The sequence below is a fragment of the Amia ocellicauda genome, chromosome 7 (assembly GCF_036373705.1).
Source record: "Amia ocellicauda isolate fAmiCal2 chromosome 7, fAmiCal2.hap1, whole genome shotgun sequence".
Lineage (NCBI taxonomy): Eukaryota > Metazoa > Chordata > Actinopteri > Amiiformes > Amiidae > Amia > Amia ocellicauda.
The window spans coordinates 12,453,867-12,468,724 of NC_089856.1; positions in this window are offsets into that span (position 1 = coordinate 12,453,867).

A 14,858-nucleotide genomic window follows, 5' to 3' on the forward strand; every position below is an offset into this window, starting at 1 on the left:
CATACAGTGAGGGGAAAAAAGTATTTGATCCCCTGCTGATTTTGTACGTTTGCCCACTGACAAAGAAATGATCAGTCTATAATTTTAATGGTAGGTGTATTTTAACAGTGAGAGACAGAATAACAACACAAAAATCCAGAAAAAAGCATTTCAAAAAAGTTATAAATTGATTTGCATGTTAATGAGGGAAATAAGTATTTGATCCCCTATCAATCAGCACGATTTCTGGCTCCCAGGTCTCTTTTATACAGGTAACGAGCTGAGATTAGGAGCACTCTCTTAAAGGGAGTGCTCCTAATCTCAGCTCGTTACCTGTATAAAAGACACCTGTCCACAGAAGCAATCAATCAATCAGATTCCAAACTCTCCACCATGGCCAAGACCAAAGAGCTGTCCAAGGATGTCAGGGACAAGATTGTAGACCTACACAAGGCTGGAATGGGCTACAAGACCATCGCCAAGCAGCTTGGTGAGAAGGTGACAACAGTTGGTGCGATTATTCGCAAATGGAAGAAACACAAAATAACTGTCAGTCTCCCTCGGTCTGGGGCTCCATGCAAGATCTCACCTCGTGGAGTTTCAATGATCATGAGAACGGAGAGGAATCAGCCCAGAACTACACGGGAGGATCTTGTTAATGATCTCAAGGCAGCTGGGACCATAGTCACCAAGAAAACAATTGGTAACACACTACGCCGTGAAGGACTGAAATCCTGCAGCGCCCGCAAGGTCCCCCTGCTCAAGAAAGCACATGTACAGGCCCGTCTGAAGTTTGCCAATAAACATCTGAATGATTCAGAGGAGAACTGGGTGAAAGTGTTGTGGTCAGATGAGACCAAAATTGAGCTCTTTGGCATCAACTCAACTCGCCGTGTTTGGAGGAGGAGGAATGACCCCAAGAACACCATCCCCACCATCAAACATGGAGGTGGAAACATTATGCTTTGGGGGTGTTTTTCTGCTAAGGGGACAGGACAACTGCACCGCATCAAAGGGACGATGGACGGGGCCATGTACCGTCAAATCTTGGGTGAGAACCTCCTTCCCTCAGCCAGGGCATTGAAAATGGGCCGTGGATGGGTATTCCAGCATGACAATGACCCAAAACACACAGCCAAGGCAACAAAGGAGTGGCTCAAGAAGAAGCACATTAAGGTCCTGGAGTGGCCTAGCCAGTCTCCAGACCTTAATCCCATAGAAAATCTGTGGAGGGAGCTGAAGGTTCGAGTTGCCAAACGTCAGCCTCGAAACCTTAATGACTTGGAGAGGATCTGCAAAGAGGAGTGGGACAAAATCCCTCCTGAGATGTGTGCAAACCTGGTGGCCAACTGCAAGAAATGTCTGACCTCTGTGATTGCCAACAAGGGTTTTGCCACCAAGTACTAAGTCGAAGGGGTCAAATACTTATTTCCCTCATTAACATGCAAATCAATGTATAACTTTTTTGAAATGCGTTTTTCTGGATTTCTTTGTTGTTATTCTGTCTCTCACTGTTAAAATACACCTACCATTAAAATTATAGACTGATCATTTCTTTGTCAGTGGGCAAACTTACAAAATCAGCAGGGGATCAAATACTTTTTTCCCTCACTGTATATATTATAAAGATAACATCATCACAATAATGCAAAGCTGTTCACAAGTAGAACATTATTGGTCACTTACAGTTTCATGAAAGAAAATATCCTGTGCATTACATTTTCTTATTCAATTTGAGCATCATCAGGTGGTTAACCCTTCTGTTTGAGATTGGCGTTGTTCTGTGAATATGTGGCCGTAAGAAGAAACAATACTTTCAGCATCTACAAGATTGGTAACAACTGACAAATATCTTTTAGCCTTTCTTGTTAAAATAAGATATCATTCTTCAGTTTTAGTGCGGAGTAATTTAAAACTCTGCATATCATTAAGCAATTTCTGTAAGCAGTTTTTTTAACACTGAAGTGTTAAAGATGTGTAATATGCATTTCCTTTTCCACGAAGCCCATGTCAAAAAGGGATGTACTGTTGTTGCAATGATATCCAGCAGCAGAAAGCCAGGTATGAACAAGATGGATCTGTGGGTGAGCTTGAACTGTTGCTCCAAACCCGTTTGACCAATGGAGACACATAAAATACTCCTCCCTCTAAACCCCACCCACACGTGAGAAATGTGACAAAATGTTGAGCGCAAAAACAAACAATGAAACAAATAAAAAAATACTTAAAAGCAAAAACAAGAACTGCAGGCAATTGAAATGGATTAAATCCAGTTATCACTGAATCTCAAACTATTTTAATATTTTTTTTCCTGCATTTGAAGTAAGTTTTGCTCGCGCTTCAAAAATATTTACTTGCAACCTTTGTTGTTGTTGCTCTCAATAATTTTCCATTCATGTTTTGCTTTCAGTATTATTATTTTTGTTTGCAATACAAAATGTTTTGCTTTCGATTCCTAAAGCTTTGCTTTATAATACTGGCACAAATCACAAAGCATACTGATTGTTTGCATCTGTAGACTCTGTCAGACATCTTTGTTTAGGGTATGGAGGGCTGGTGTGGCTAAAATACCAGGGTTGAATTTTGGTCTCAGGTTAACCATGTTCAGGACTACATGTTCCGGACTACACTCACCTAAAGGATTATTAGGAACACCATACTAATACTGTGTTTGACCCCCTTTCGTCTTCAGAACTGCCTTAATTCTACGTGGCATTGATTCAACAAGGTGCTGAAAGCATTCTTTAGAAATGTTGGCCCATATTGATAGGATAGCATCTTGCAGTTGATGGAGATTTGTGGGATGCACATCCAGGGCACGAAGCTCCCGTTCCACCACATCCCAAAGATGCTCTATTGGGTTGAGATCTGGTGACTGTGGGGGCCAGTTTAGTACAGTGAACTCATTGTCATGTTCAAGAAACCAATTTGAAATGATTCGACCTTTGTGACATGGTGCATTATCCTGCTGGAAGTAGCCATCAGAGGATGGGTACATGGTGGTCATAAAGGGATGGACATGGTCAGAAACAATGCTCAGGTAGGCCGTGGCATTTAAACGATGCCCAGTTGGCACTAAGGGGCCTAAAGTGTGCCAAGAAAACATCCCCCACCACCACCACCAGCCTGCACAGTGGTAACAAGGCATGATGGATCCATGTTCTCATTCTGTTTATGCCAAATTCTGACTCTACCATCTGAATGTCTCAACAGAAATTGAGACGCATCAGACCAGGCAACATTTTTCCAGTCTTCAACTGTCCAATTTTGGTGAGCTTGTGCAAATTGTAGCCTCTTTTTCCTATTTGTAGTGGAGATGAGTGGTACCCGGTGGGGTCTTCTGCTGTTGTAGCCCATCCGCCTCAAGGTTGTACGTGTTGTGGCTTCACAAATGCTTTGCTGCATACCTCGGTTGTAACGAGTGGTTATTTCAGTCAAAGTTGCTCTTCTATCAGCTTGAATCAGTCGGCCCATTCTCCTCTGACCTCTAGCATCAACAAGGCATTTTCGCCCACAGGACTGCCACATACTGGATGTTTTTCCCTTTTCACACCATTCTTTGTAAACCCTAGAAATGGTTGTGCGTGAAAATCCCAGTAACTGAGCAGATTGTGAAATACTCAGACCGGCCCGTCTGGCACCAACAACCATGCCACGCTCAAAATTGCTTAAATCACCTTTCTTTCCCATTCAGACATTCAGTTTGGAGTTCAGGAGATTGTCTTGACCAGGACCACACCCCTAAATGCATTGAAGCAACTGCCATGTGATTGGTTGGTTAGATAATTGCATTAATGAGAAATTGAACAGGTGTTCCTAATAATCCTTTAGGTGAGTGTACTTGGGCTACAGCCCAGGGTCTCAGCTTCCAGGGGGCCTCAGCGAGTCTAGCTGTCAATGGAAACTTTACATTGTCTAATACAAATATTTTTTGCATTTTTCAATTGTGTCATTCAGTCTGCACCATAGTAGTGGTTGAATTATTCTTCCCTCTACAAATGTTATTAGCTAGCTATCTAGCAAGAAAATCTGAGCAGGAGAAACAGACTGAGAACCTCAATGGGTGAGCAGTGGCTTAACCACCTTACTCTGATGTCAACTGAACATGACCTACTGCATGAGTTGGACTTCAAAGACAACATTGATGAGTTTTCATCAGCAAAGACCAGGAAAAAATAATTTTGACTGTAATTATGAGTCTAATTTAGCTAAACAGGTTACTGCAGTGCTGCTCTCTCTGGCTGCTTGTTACAGGTATGAAACTGTTAATACAGCCCTGTTCGAGTGTGGTCTAAAGATAAATTATAAGATGTTCAAAATAAACTCATCGGTGTATACATTAACAGGTGTACATTGCCTGCCTTAGCTCAATTAAATACATTTTAATTGTGATGTTTTTGACAACATGATTAGGTCTCTCAATGTTTTTTTAATGAATCAGTTTATTCAATAAAAAAAGTGTCAGACACAACCACATAGTGTCATACACGACCATAAAATGTCATACTGGAGCAAAAAATGTCATGGGGAGCAAATGGTATCATATGACATGGTACAGATGCATGTCTTTGGGGAAAGGGGCATGTCACAGAGGACAGAGGCTTGTCGTATGGTACAGGGGCATGTCATAGGGGACAGAGGCATGTCATAGCGGACAAAAGTGATGCAGACTTATCTTTGGACTATATAGTATAACTGCTTATTATGTGATCACTCCATCACTGGGCTGTGTGTGTGTGTGTTTGTCAAGTCACAAGTCAAAACCTCCATCTCTCCAGAATACGGTGAGCGTAGTGACAAGAATCAGTTGCAAAAGGTAATGTATATTATATCAATATTATATAATTACATTTAAATACATTACATACATTTTGTATTGTTGCACTTTAATGTTATTAGAGTACAGTACATTAAAATACAATCTACAGAATATACAGTAGAATACAATATAGTGTATTACAGGAGAGTGTATCATTGTACTCTACAGTGAATTTTAGTACAATACAGTGTATTACAGCACAGTGTTTCATAGTACAACTCAGTGTATTACAGAATTAGGAAAAAGTTGATAAGCTTCTCTAGGGCAAGAGGCTTCTGTATGTAAATAATGATGTATCTTGCCAAAACATTCAACAACTTACTTTTCAGTAATATGGATGTATTTTCTGTTTTTAGACCCATATGACACTTTTTGGTCATGTATGACATTTTTTGGTCATGCATGAAATTATTTTGTTAATAATAATAATAATAATAATAATAATAATAATAATAAGAAGAAGAAGAAGAAGAAGAAGAAGAAGAAGAAGAAGAAGAATAGGCATATACATAATAATAATTGTTATAATAATAGGTCTGTACATAATAATATAATACTTACATACATGTAAACTGACTTACATACTATCATGAACATACTGCTTTGTTTACAAACCATCACCAATATTAACCTGCATAGTACCAAAAAATATATATGTCCAATAATAAAAAGTACTGTCACATGCAGACAAAGTGCCTTTGGGTACTTAAAATTATAGTTATTATGATTATGATGATGATATGGGGCTTTATTATTATTATTATTATTATTATTATTATTATTATTATTATTATCATTATTATTATTATTATAAGGGGCTTTAGGTTATTCATATCCCTATTCTTATTATATTTGTGGCCTTTGGTTATAATAATATTAATATTATTAAAAGTAGCAATAGTAATAGTAGTAGTATTTATAGGGCTTTTGGACCATAATGGGAAATCAGTGTGCAGTACAAGTGCAGAGAGGTTAAGAGTTACTTTAAGGTGAAGGTAGGTCCAGAAGTGTATTTGACCGTTTAATTTAATTATGAAAGCAGGGCTGTAAATCCTCTCTGCTGGTTGGCTACAGAAGCAATGATTCACTGTTGATCTACCAACGGATGACACAATGCTCTCCACGAGGTTACACCATTTTTGTGGTTTCAGTTGAATTGCTGGAACTGAATGGTTGACATCCGTTCAGAAGCTTTCCGCAACTTTGACCTCAGAGGATGATAAATTGACTTGAATTGTAGTTCATGATATGACCACCAGAGGTCACAGCTGTTTGTAATGGAAGAAACGAGTTGATCCATTAATCTAACATTTGTGACCATGTTCTACTGCTTTCACTAGTGGGCGCCAATCTTTGTTACAGTGTCTACAGCTATTAAATTTCCAATGACAATTGTTATCTGTTCAATGGCAGGTGGCACTGTTGACCCAGTGGTTTGAACGTTTGGTGTCTCCAGCCCTGGTCCAGAAGTTCTCAAAGCCCTGTAGTTGTCAAGGTGCTAAATGACCAGTGTGCAGTGTATTAGTGTCAGAGTTCCTGCGTTCTTGTGCTTTGTGTTTCTGCATGGGTGTCAGTTTGTATTTGTGAATCGGTGAGTCTGTGTGTGTGTACTGGTGTTTCTGTGTGTATATGTGAATGTGTACCAGTGTGTCAGTGTGCGTACTGGTGTGTCTGTGTGTGTTTCTGCATACTAGTGTGTCAGTGTGTGTGTACGCACCGGTGTGTCAGACTGTGCTGGCAGCGCGGTGTGGCTTGAGGCGTGAGGTGTTCACAGGTGTGCTCTTGGCAGCGTCTCTCGCTTGGTATCAAAAACAGCAGCGCAGCCTGTAATTATCACAACGCTCTGTCACAACACGCAATGCGCTGCACACACTCACACACTGCTTTACGTTATACAAAACCACACATATATACACACACACGCATACTGACACACACCATGCACACACGCACACACACAAGCCCTGTTGTAGCAGTGCAGCATGGTACAGCAGAGTCCTCTAGTGCAGAAGAGTGCTGAACACTGTAGGGTAGATCCAGTGATGCTATGGAGTACTTTAATGTGTAGCGCTGTCAACCCTGGATATATTGTATGCAGATTCATTCATTTTCTGAAGGTTCCCACTGTGTTGAGAGGGAGAGACGAACCCACCAAACGATGCTTAGGTTTTTCTTCAAGGTGATTCAAGGAGTTATTCACTGATTATGTTGTCTCTCCCATCTCAGCTCGAACAAGAGTCCAGCTGTACTGGGAGTTATAGAGTACTGGAACTATTGAAGTTGAATAACAACACAGTGTCATTCAGTATACCACAGTTTAAGTCAATGCAGTGCAGTGGAGTACACTGGGTTTGGACTACATTGAAGTCCATGTTGTGATGTAATGTGTGATACAGGTTAGGATGGTTCAGAGAAAGACCTGGCCCTGATATACCTGAGGTTTGCACACTAATAAAATGTAATGTGTCTTGGTCTGGGCTAGGGTTAGGGTTTAGAGTCCCTGGTAAACTTAGAAAGGGCGTTAGGGCAGGGGCAGGGATATCGTAGACATTTATAATTAAAAGACAAAGAAATTGTTTCTAGGAAGTCACTTCTCGCCTTGAGTCACAGAAAGGCCAGCTTGCGGTTATAGTTGACGGCGGTTTAGGGAACGGCAGTCTGCTTCCCGTGTGGGCAGGAAAAGTTGGGCTTGGATGCAAGTGAGTCTAGAACAGAGAGATCGATACAGAGTGTTTCTTTTTTTAAATCAGAAATACCTCTCTCCCTCTCTCTCTCTCTCTCTCTCTCTCTCTCTTTCTCTTTCTCTTTCTCTCTCACAAAGCCAGTCTTGTCTGCAGGCTGGGAGGGAGGGAGGGAGGGATGGAGAGCGGCCCCTCCTCCCGTTCTCCCAGATTTGCAGTAATTAGGGAATCATTTCCACATGTGGACCAAACTGCCTTTCAACCACTGCACCACTCCCTCCCTCCCTCCTTCCCTCCTTCTCTTGCTCTCTCTCCCTCCCTCCCATTCCCTGTTTCTCTTTTTCTCTCTCTCTCTCTCATTCCCTCTCTCTGACCCTGCCTCCCTCCCTCCCCTTCCCTGTGTTTCTCTCTCCAATTCCCTCTCTGACCCTGCTTTCTACCTCTCCCCCCCTCTTTCCTTGCCCCTCCGTCAGTTCTTCCCTCTCTCTTTCCCTCTTTCCAGAACTGCGATCGATTTTAAAACAATTTTGCTTCACAAAAAATCTTTCTTAATCAAAACAACCTGGCATATTCTGGCAACCTAGCTCGCTTGTGGTAACTCAATTACATAGAGGGGGGAGGGAAAGGGAGAGCGAAGAGGGTGAAGAGAGAGAGAGAGAGAGAGAGAGAGAGAGAGAGAGAAAGGGAGGTGTGAAAAGAAACAGAAGGAGAGATTTGGGGGGGTGCAGACAGGGAAAAAGAGAGGCCGAAGGAGTGTGTGATTGTGTTTGAAGATTGTTTTGAAGTGAGTTTGCACACACACACTCAAACACAACTCATATACACACAAACAAACAAACACAACACAACACACACACACACACAACCATAAGTGTAGGTTTAGTGAGGGACATTGCGAGAACATTAAAATGTCCCCCAATAATATATGCCAGGCTCCATAGTCGTTATGGATGCGTAGTTCTTTTGAAAGACAACTCCCAAGGTAGAAAATTGACAGTGTGTCACTGACTGGCACCTTGGGCTGCCCAGAGTTTCTGACCAGTGCCCGGAACACAGACCTCTGTTCTGATGCCAGTGGTTACCAGCGCTTCAGCCAATGTGCGTTATTTATCTATGTTAAATCAGCTGACCCCACGAAACAGCAAGTATGGTGGATGCGTGTTGCTTATTTGTATTTTTTTTTTTTAAGTGTGTTACTATGTTTCTGTGATTTAGTGAATGGCCATCTCTTTTCTAAGTTGTTTGTAAACTTTCTTATGTGCTTATGAATGAGTGAGTGAGAGAGAGAGAGAGAGAGAGAGAGAAAGAGAGTGAGAGAGGAGGAAGAAGGAGAGAGGGAGACAGAGAAGGAGAATGGGAAGAGAGAGCGAGGCAGGAGAGAGAAAGAGAGAGAGAGAGAGAGAGAGAGAGAGAGAGAGAGAGAGAGAGAGTAATGCTGTTTGACAGAGGTGGGTTCATACTGGGGTCGTGATGACATCATGGCTTTTTGCAGAGGAAAGTTTATACAGGAGAGTCACTGAGTCCAGGGGTACCTTTCATTGGACACATGTGTGGATTACACGCACACACACACACATGCTCACACGCTGCAGACCCCCCCCCACCACCTCTCTCTCTCTCTGTCTCCCTCCCTCACTCCTTTGTCTCCCTCTCTCTTCAGCAGAGAAGACCAACTTCGAAACGCTTGGGATCTAATTTCGATTGTGTGCAGAGTGAATGACTTACTCTGGCTGCCTTTCCATCTCTTCTCGTCTAGTTCTCTCTTGCTCTCTTCCCTTTTCCCTCTCTCCCTCTCTCCCCCCCCTCTCTCCCTCTCAGTGCTTGTTTTTCTCCTGTGTGTTTTCACGGCTGTTTTAATGTGTAAATGGTGACTGGGTGGGGCAACACAGAATCAATGGTGTCTTTGATTGGTCAGTGGCTGAGTTTTTAACTGTACAGCCCAGACTGACAGACTGACCCCCCCCCCCCTCTGTCTCTCTCTCCCTCTCTCTCTCTCTCTTTCTCCCCTTCCATGTTTTCCTTCCCCATCTCTCCCTCCCTCCTGGACCCCCCCTACTCTCTGTCACCCTCTCCCCTTCCCCACACCTCTCTCCCTGACTGCCTCCTCTACCTATACCTCTCTCTCTCTCTCTCTCCCCATCCCTCTATCCTTCTCTCTCCCTCTCTCTGTAGTGTGCGACTGTCTGTGTCTCTGAGCCTCACATGACAGTAATAATCTGGAGAGAGAGAGAGAAAAAGTGATCTCATTACAGACAGCTTGTTTCTGATTAAAACCTGCCGTGTCTGCCCCCTCCATGCCCCCCCACCCGTCCCAGCCCTTCCCCGCGCCCTCCCTTCGCCCACCCCACCCCTAAACCCCCCCCCACCCAGCCCCAGGCACTCACTGTACTGCGGTCTGCTCCCTCTGTCTTTCCAACTGGGGCCCCATTTACATTTAACTAAAACTCTCTGCCTCTCTCCTTCTCTCTTTTCCTCCATCTCTCTATCTCTGTTTCATTCTCCCTCTCTTGTCTCTTCATCTTGCCTGCCTACCTTCCTCTCTTTCTCTCCCTCCTGTTCACCTTTACCTGTGTACCTCTCCCTCCTCTTTACCTGATCTCTCTCTCTTTCTCTATCCCTCTATTGATCTATCACTATTGTCAGGTAGCTCCACGGCTAGTCAAATCAATCAGTCTGTCAGTCCACCAGCAGGATAGTTGGTCAGAGAGTCAGTGGGTCAATTTTGATGCATTTAAATTTAAATTAGATTTTCAAACTGCTCCACACTTTGAAGCGGTAAGATTTTTAATTGTGAAAGAACAGTTAATGAAAAACGAAACAACTGAAATGTCTTTGTTAGAGAAGTATCTTTACTTGGTAGAACCACTTTTGGCAGCAATTACAGCTGTGAGTCTTTGGGGGTAAGTCTCTATCAGGTTTGCACATCTGGATTGTGCAATATTCACCCATTTTTCTTGGCACAATTGTTCAAGCTCTGTCACGTTGGATGTGGATCATTGGTGGACAGCAGTCTCCAAGTCTTGCCAACGATTCACACTCAGATTCAAGTCTGGCCTTTGACTGGGCCACTCTAGGACATTCACTTTTTTGTTTTTAAGTCACTCCAATGTTGCTTTGGCTGTGTGCTTGGGGTCACTGTCCTACTGAAAGGAAAATCTCTGGAGACGTTTGCAGACTGGAGTAGGTTTTCCTGAAGAATTTGCTTGTATTTACCTCCACTCATTTTGCCCTCTACCCTGACCAGCTTCCCAGTCCCTGCTGCTGCAAAGCCACCACCGTGCTTCACAGTAGGGATGGTGTAACCTGGGTGATGTGCTGTATTTGTTTTGTGTCAGACATAGACCTGTGCATTTAGGCTGAATAGTTCAATTTTTGTTTCATTGGGCCATAGAATATTTTGCCTCATCTTTTTGCAAATTCCAAGCAGGATTTTACATGGGCTTTGTTCAGAAATGCCTTCCTTCTTGCCTCTCTTCCATACAGGCCACATTAGTGGAGTATGTGAGCTATTGTTGACAATATCTTGGAATGCTGTAGATCTTTCATTGGCCTCTTGGTGGGTTCTCTGACTAATGCACTTCTTACTCGGCTGCTCAGTTTGGGAGGATGGCCTGCTCTAAGCAGATTTTGGGTGGTGACACCTTTCACTTCTTAATGATCGACTTGACTGTGCAACACAGGATTTTCCATGCCATTTAAATATGTTTATACCCCTCTCTGGACCTGTGCCTTTCCACAACTTTATCCAGGGGATGTTTCGAAAGCTCCTTAGTTTTCATGGTAGTATCATTGCTTGAATGCACTACTCAACTATGGGACCTTAAAGAGACAGATGTATTTAATCTGAACCACTTTTATTGCACACAGATGGACTGAACTGAACTCATTCAACATATTTTCTGAATTCAGTGAATCCTGAAGGCAGATGGTTGCACCTAAACGTATGTTATAGCAAAGGGGGTGAATACTTCTCTAATGTTTTTATTTTTAATTGATTTGTTTTTTCACCCCCTCATTTCCCCCCCACATTGACAATGTGGACGAGGTGGTTTAAATCAAAGGGGGGAAAAATCAATTTAAATACATCAAAGGTTGTAACAAACTGTGGAACAGTCCGAAGGGGGTGAATATATATAAAGAGAGGCAGAGAGAGAGAGAAGAAAGAAAGAGAGGGAACAGAGAGGACAGGGAGAAGGAGTTGCGTTAGCAGTTGGTTTTCACTCTGTCAGCCAGTCTGTGGATGGTAGACACTCTGTCTTAGACTCCCAGGTCATAAATCTCCCCCCCCAAACCCCCCTGCACACTTCACTGACACTGGAACACAAACACTGCCGACCTCTGACCTCTGATACTCACTCACACAGACACAGACACTGACAGACATGCACACACACACAGACTCACACAGACAGAAGCACACACACAGTCAGACGTACAGACACACACACACAGACACATGCAGACAGGCAAATACCTCTTACCAATGGACACACCAACATGCACAGACACAGATACACACACAGGCACATTCACACAGACATACGCAAACAAACACATACACACACACCCTCTCTCTCTCTTTCTCTGTGTTCAGCATGCCTCTGTGTGGGTGAGGAAACCACTTCCTGTTGACTTCGCTGGGTACCCATGAAGGACCCAGAGAGCGCCACACCACTAGAATTGGGCGTCTATTATGCTGCCTGACTCAACAGCCCAACTGTGTACTAGTGTGTGTCTTGGGGCTCAGCTTATTTGTGTGTGTGTGTGCAGTTAACGTGAGTGTGTGTGTGCAGTTAACATGAGTGTGTCTGTGTGTGTGTCAGTGCCTGCGGCTGTCTGTATGGTTGGGCTAGTTTAATGGCATAGCTTTTCTAGGTCTTCAAACCTGACATATTCCTGACACACCCACACAAAACAGGCTGAGACAGGAACCCTCACTCGCTCTCTGTCTTTCGCCTTCCTCACATCTCCCTCTTCACCTTATATCTTTCTCCCTCTCTTAGCCTTTAAGCTCTAAGCACAAGTCCAGGCCCTCTCTGCCTCACTCCTTCCCTCTCTTCTCGTCTCTGAGCTCCAACCTCTATCCTCCCTCCCCACTCTTCCTCTCTCTCTATCCTCATCCTACCCTCCGTCTCTCCCAGCTCTACTAACTTACACTGCCTCCTTTCCCCTCTCTCTGTCTCTCTCTCTGTTCCCCTCACTCTCTCACAAATGACTGAGCTGTGATTCAAAGTTTCTTAGTAATCATCTCCTCGATCACTGTTCTCTGTAAGGTGTTAACCTCTGTTTCTTGGTATTGATGCTTCTGTATCTCTCTCTCTTCACCAGCTATCTCTTCCGCCCCTTTTAAAAAAATTTTTTTCTCTAAAGTGCCTTTCTCTCACACCTCCCCCACCCCACGCCTTTTTATCTCTATTTGTAAGGGAGTGTGTCAGCAATCGCTGCACGTTTTCAGATTTGGTGACAGCTTTCCTGTTATTTTGCATGTGCGATGCCGGGTGTTTATCAAATGGTTTATCAAGTGGTAGCATATATATTGTCACTGATATTGCCCAATATGGGAAACTTCTTCCCCCAGTGCGGTCCCAGAACAGTCCCCGTCTCATCATCCAAAAATACTGCCTAGGTTTCTGTAGGGGAAGCAAATTCACATCGCACACCGCCCTGAAGCCCATTGCTAGAATATCTGTGCAACTCTTAAATAGTTCCCTCCGCCCTACTACCTCATTTCCACACCTTCTCCTCTGTCTCTCTCCACCTCTTCAGTCTTTTCCTCTTACACACTTTCCCCATCTCTCTCTTCCCAGCCTCACCTCACTCTCCCCCACCCTGGTCCCTTTCGCTCTCCATCTCTTTCACTCTGTTGCCCCCTTCCTCCTCCTCCTGGGTCCTCTCCCTCTCTCCTCTCCCTTTTCCCCTATTCATCCCTTCTTCTTTTTCCCCCCTTTTTCCTTCTATCATCTCCCTCCTCCTCCCTCCTTCACCCCCCTTCTATCCCCTCCCTCTCTCTCCCTCTCAGTGACTCACACACTCCAGTCGCCCACTTTTTTATTCTTTTGTGCTCGGTGCCCTGTGTGCAACCTCACTGTGACCTTTTGCCACGTGTTGTGCCAGGTGGTGAGTGTGTTTGTGGGTGTTTGTGTGTTTGAGGTACAACTGGGTCGGGGGTGAAAAATTAGGTGTGTCTCTGTGTGCAGGTATGACAGAATACCACTTTTGAGAATCAATTTACCCACTCACACACTTTTAAAGATGGGCAGCGAGTGCATAACAGATTCAGCACAGCATCATTTCTTGCCCCCGGTTTTGTTGTTACAGCCAAAACAAGATAATAGTTTTCTCCTTTTAGTTTAATTATTTTTTAAACAAACTATAGAAAGACAAAGACAGGTCTTTTGTGATTGTTTTGTAGAAAACTAGTGTACGACTATAAAACAGCATGATAGTATATCTGGAGAGCTGAAAAGAAACTATCAATGATGAACTTTGGCAAACTGTGATTATTTAGGAGTTCAACTTATTGGAACAGTGTGAACCCTCTGAATTTTTTATTTATTTTGGTATTTAAATGTTGTCAGGGGAGTTTGTTGTCTTTGTCTTCTTGAAATATGAATCTGCTTTTTTCCCACTTCAGAGTTTAGACATCATAAAACTCTTTGGCTATGTACCATTAGTGGCTACGCACACTGACGTGTACTGAAATAGAAAGACAGTGGACACACGTGGGCAGACACTGACCCATACAAGAACACACAGGTACAAAGGCGCACTTCGAATGGAAGATACAGACACCCACAATAACACACTGACACGGTTACTCACACATTGATGCACAGATATAGACGCACACACGGTCATATGAAATCACAGTTGAAGCATAGACAGACAGACTGAGAGACACAGGCAGTCAGACAGATAGATAGATAGGGGGACAGACCGACAGACACCTCTGGGGAAATAGGAAAAACGGAGAAAGATGGAAGGAGAGAGAGAGAGAGAGAGAGAGAGAGAGAGAGAGAGAGGGAAGAACAAAACAAACGAAAGATAGCTGAGGAAGGATGAAAAGAGAAACAGACTGAAAGATAACAGGAAGAGAAAGAAAGAGAGAGAGCAGGCGGGGAAGGAGGGAGAAAAAGAGATGAGGACTGAGCACAGGGAGAGGGAGAGGCTGAGAGAGAGAGAGAGAGAGAGAGGAATAAAAAACAGCACGTTTAGCTTTTCTGAATCTTTCTTTCCCCTGCAGGCATTCTGTGGTTTGTGAAAAAATGTGCTGTATATTTGGAGTGTCTGGGTCACGTGGGACTGGCTGGGTTTATGAATCGGAGTGCATAATGATTTCTTAGTGAGCGGCTGTGTGTGTGTGTGTGTGTGTGTGTGTG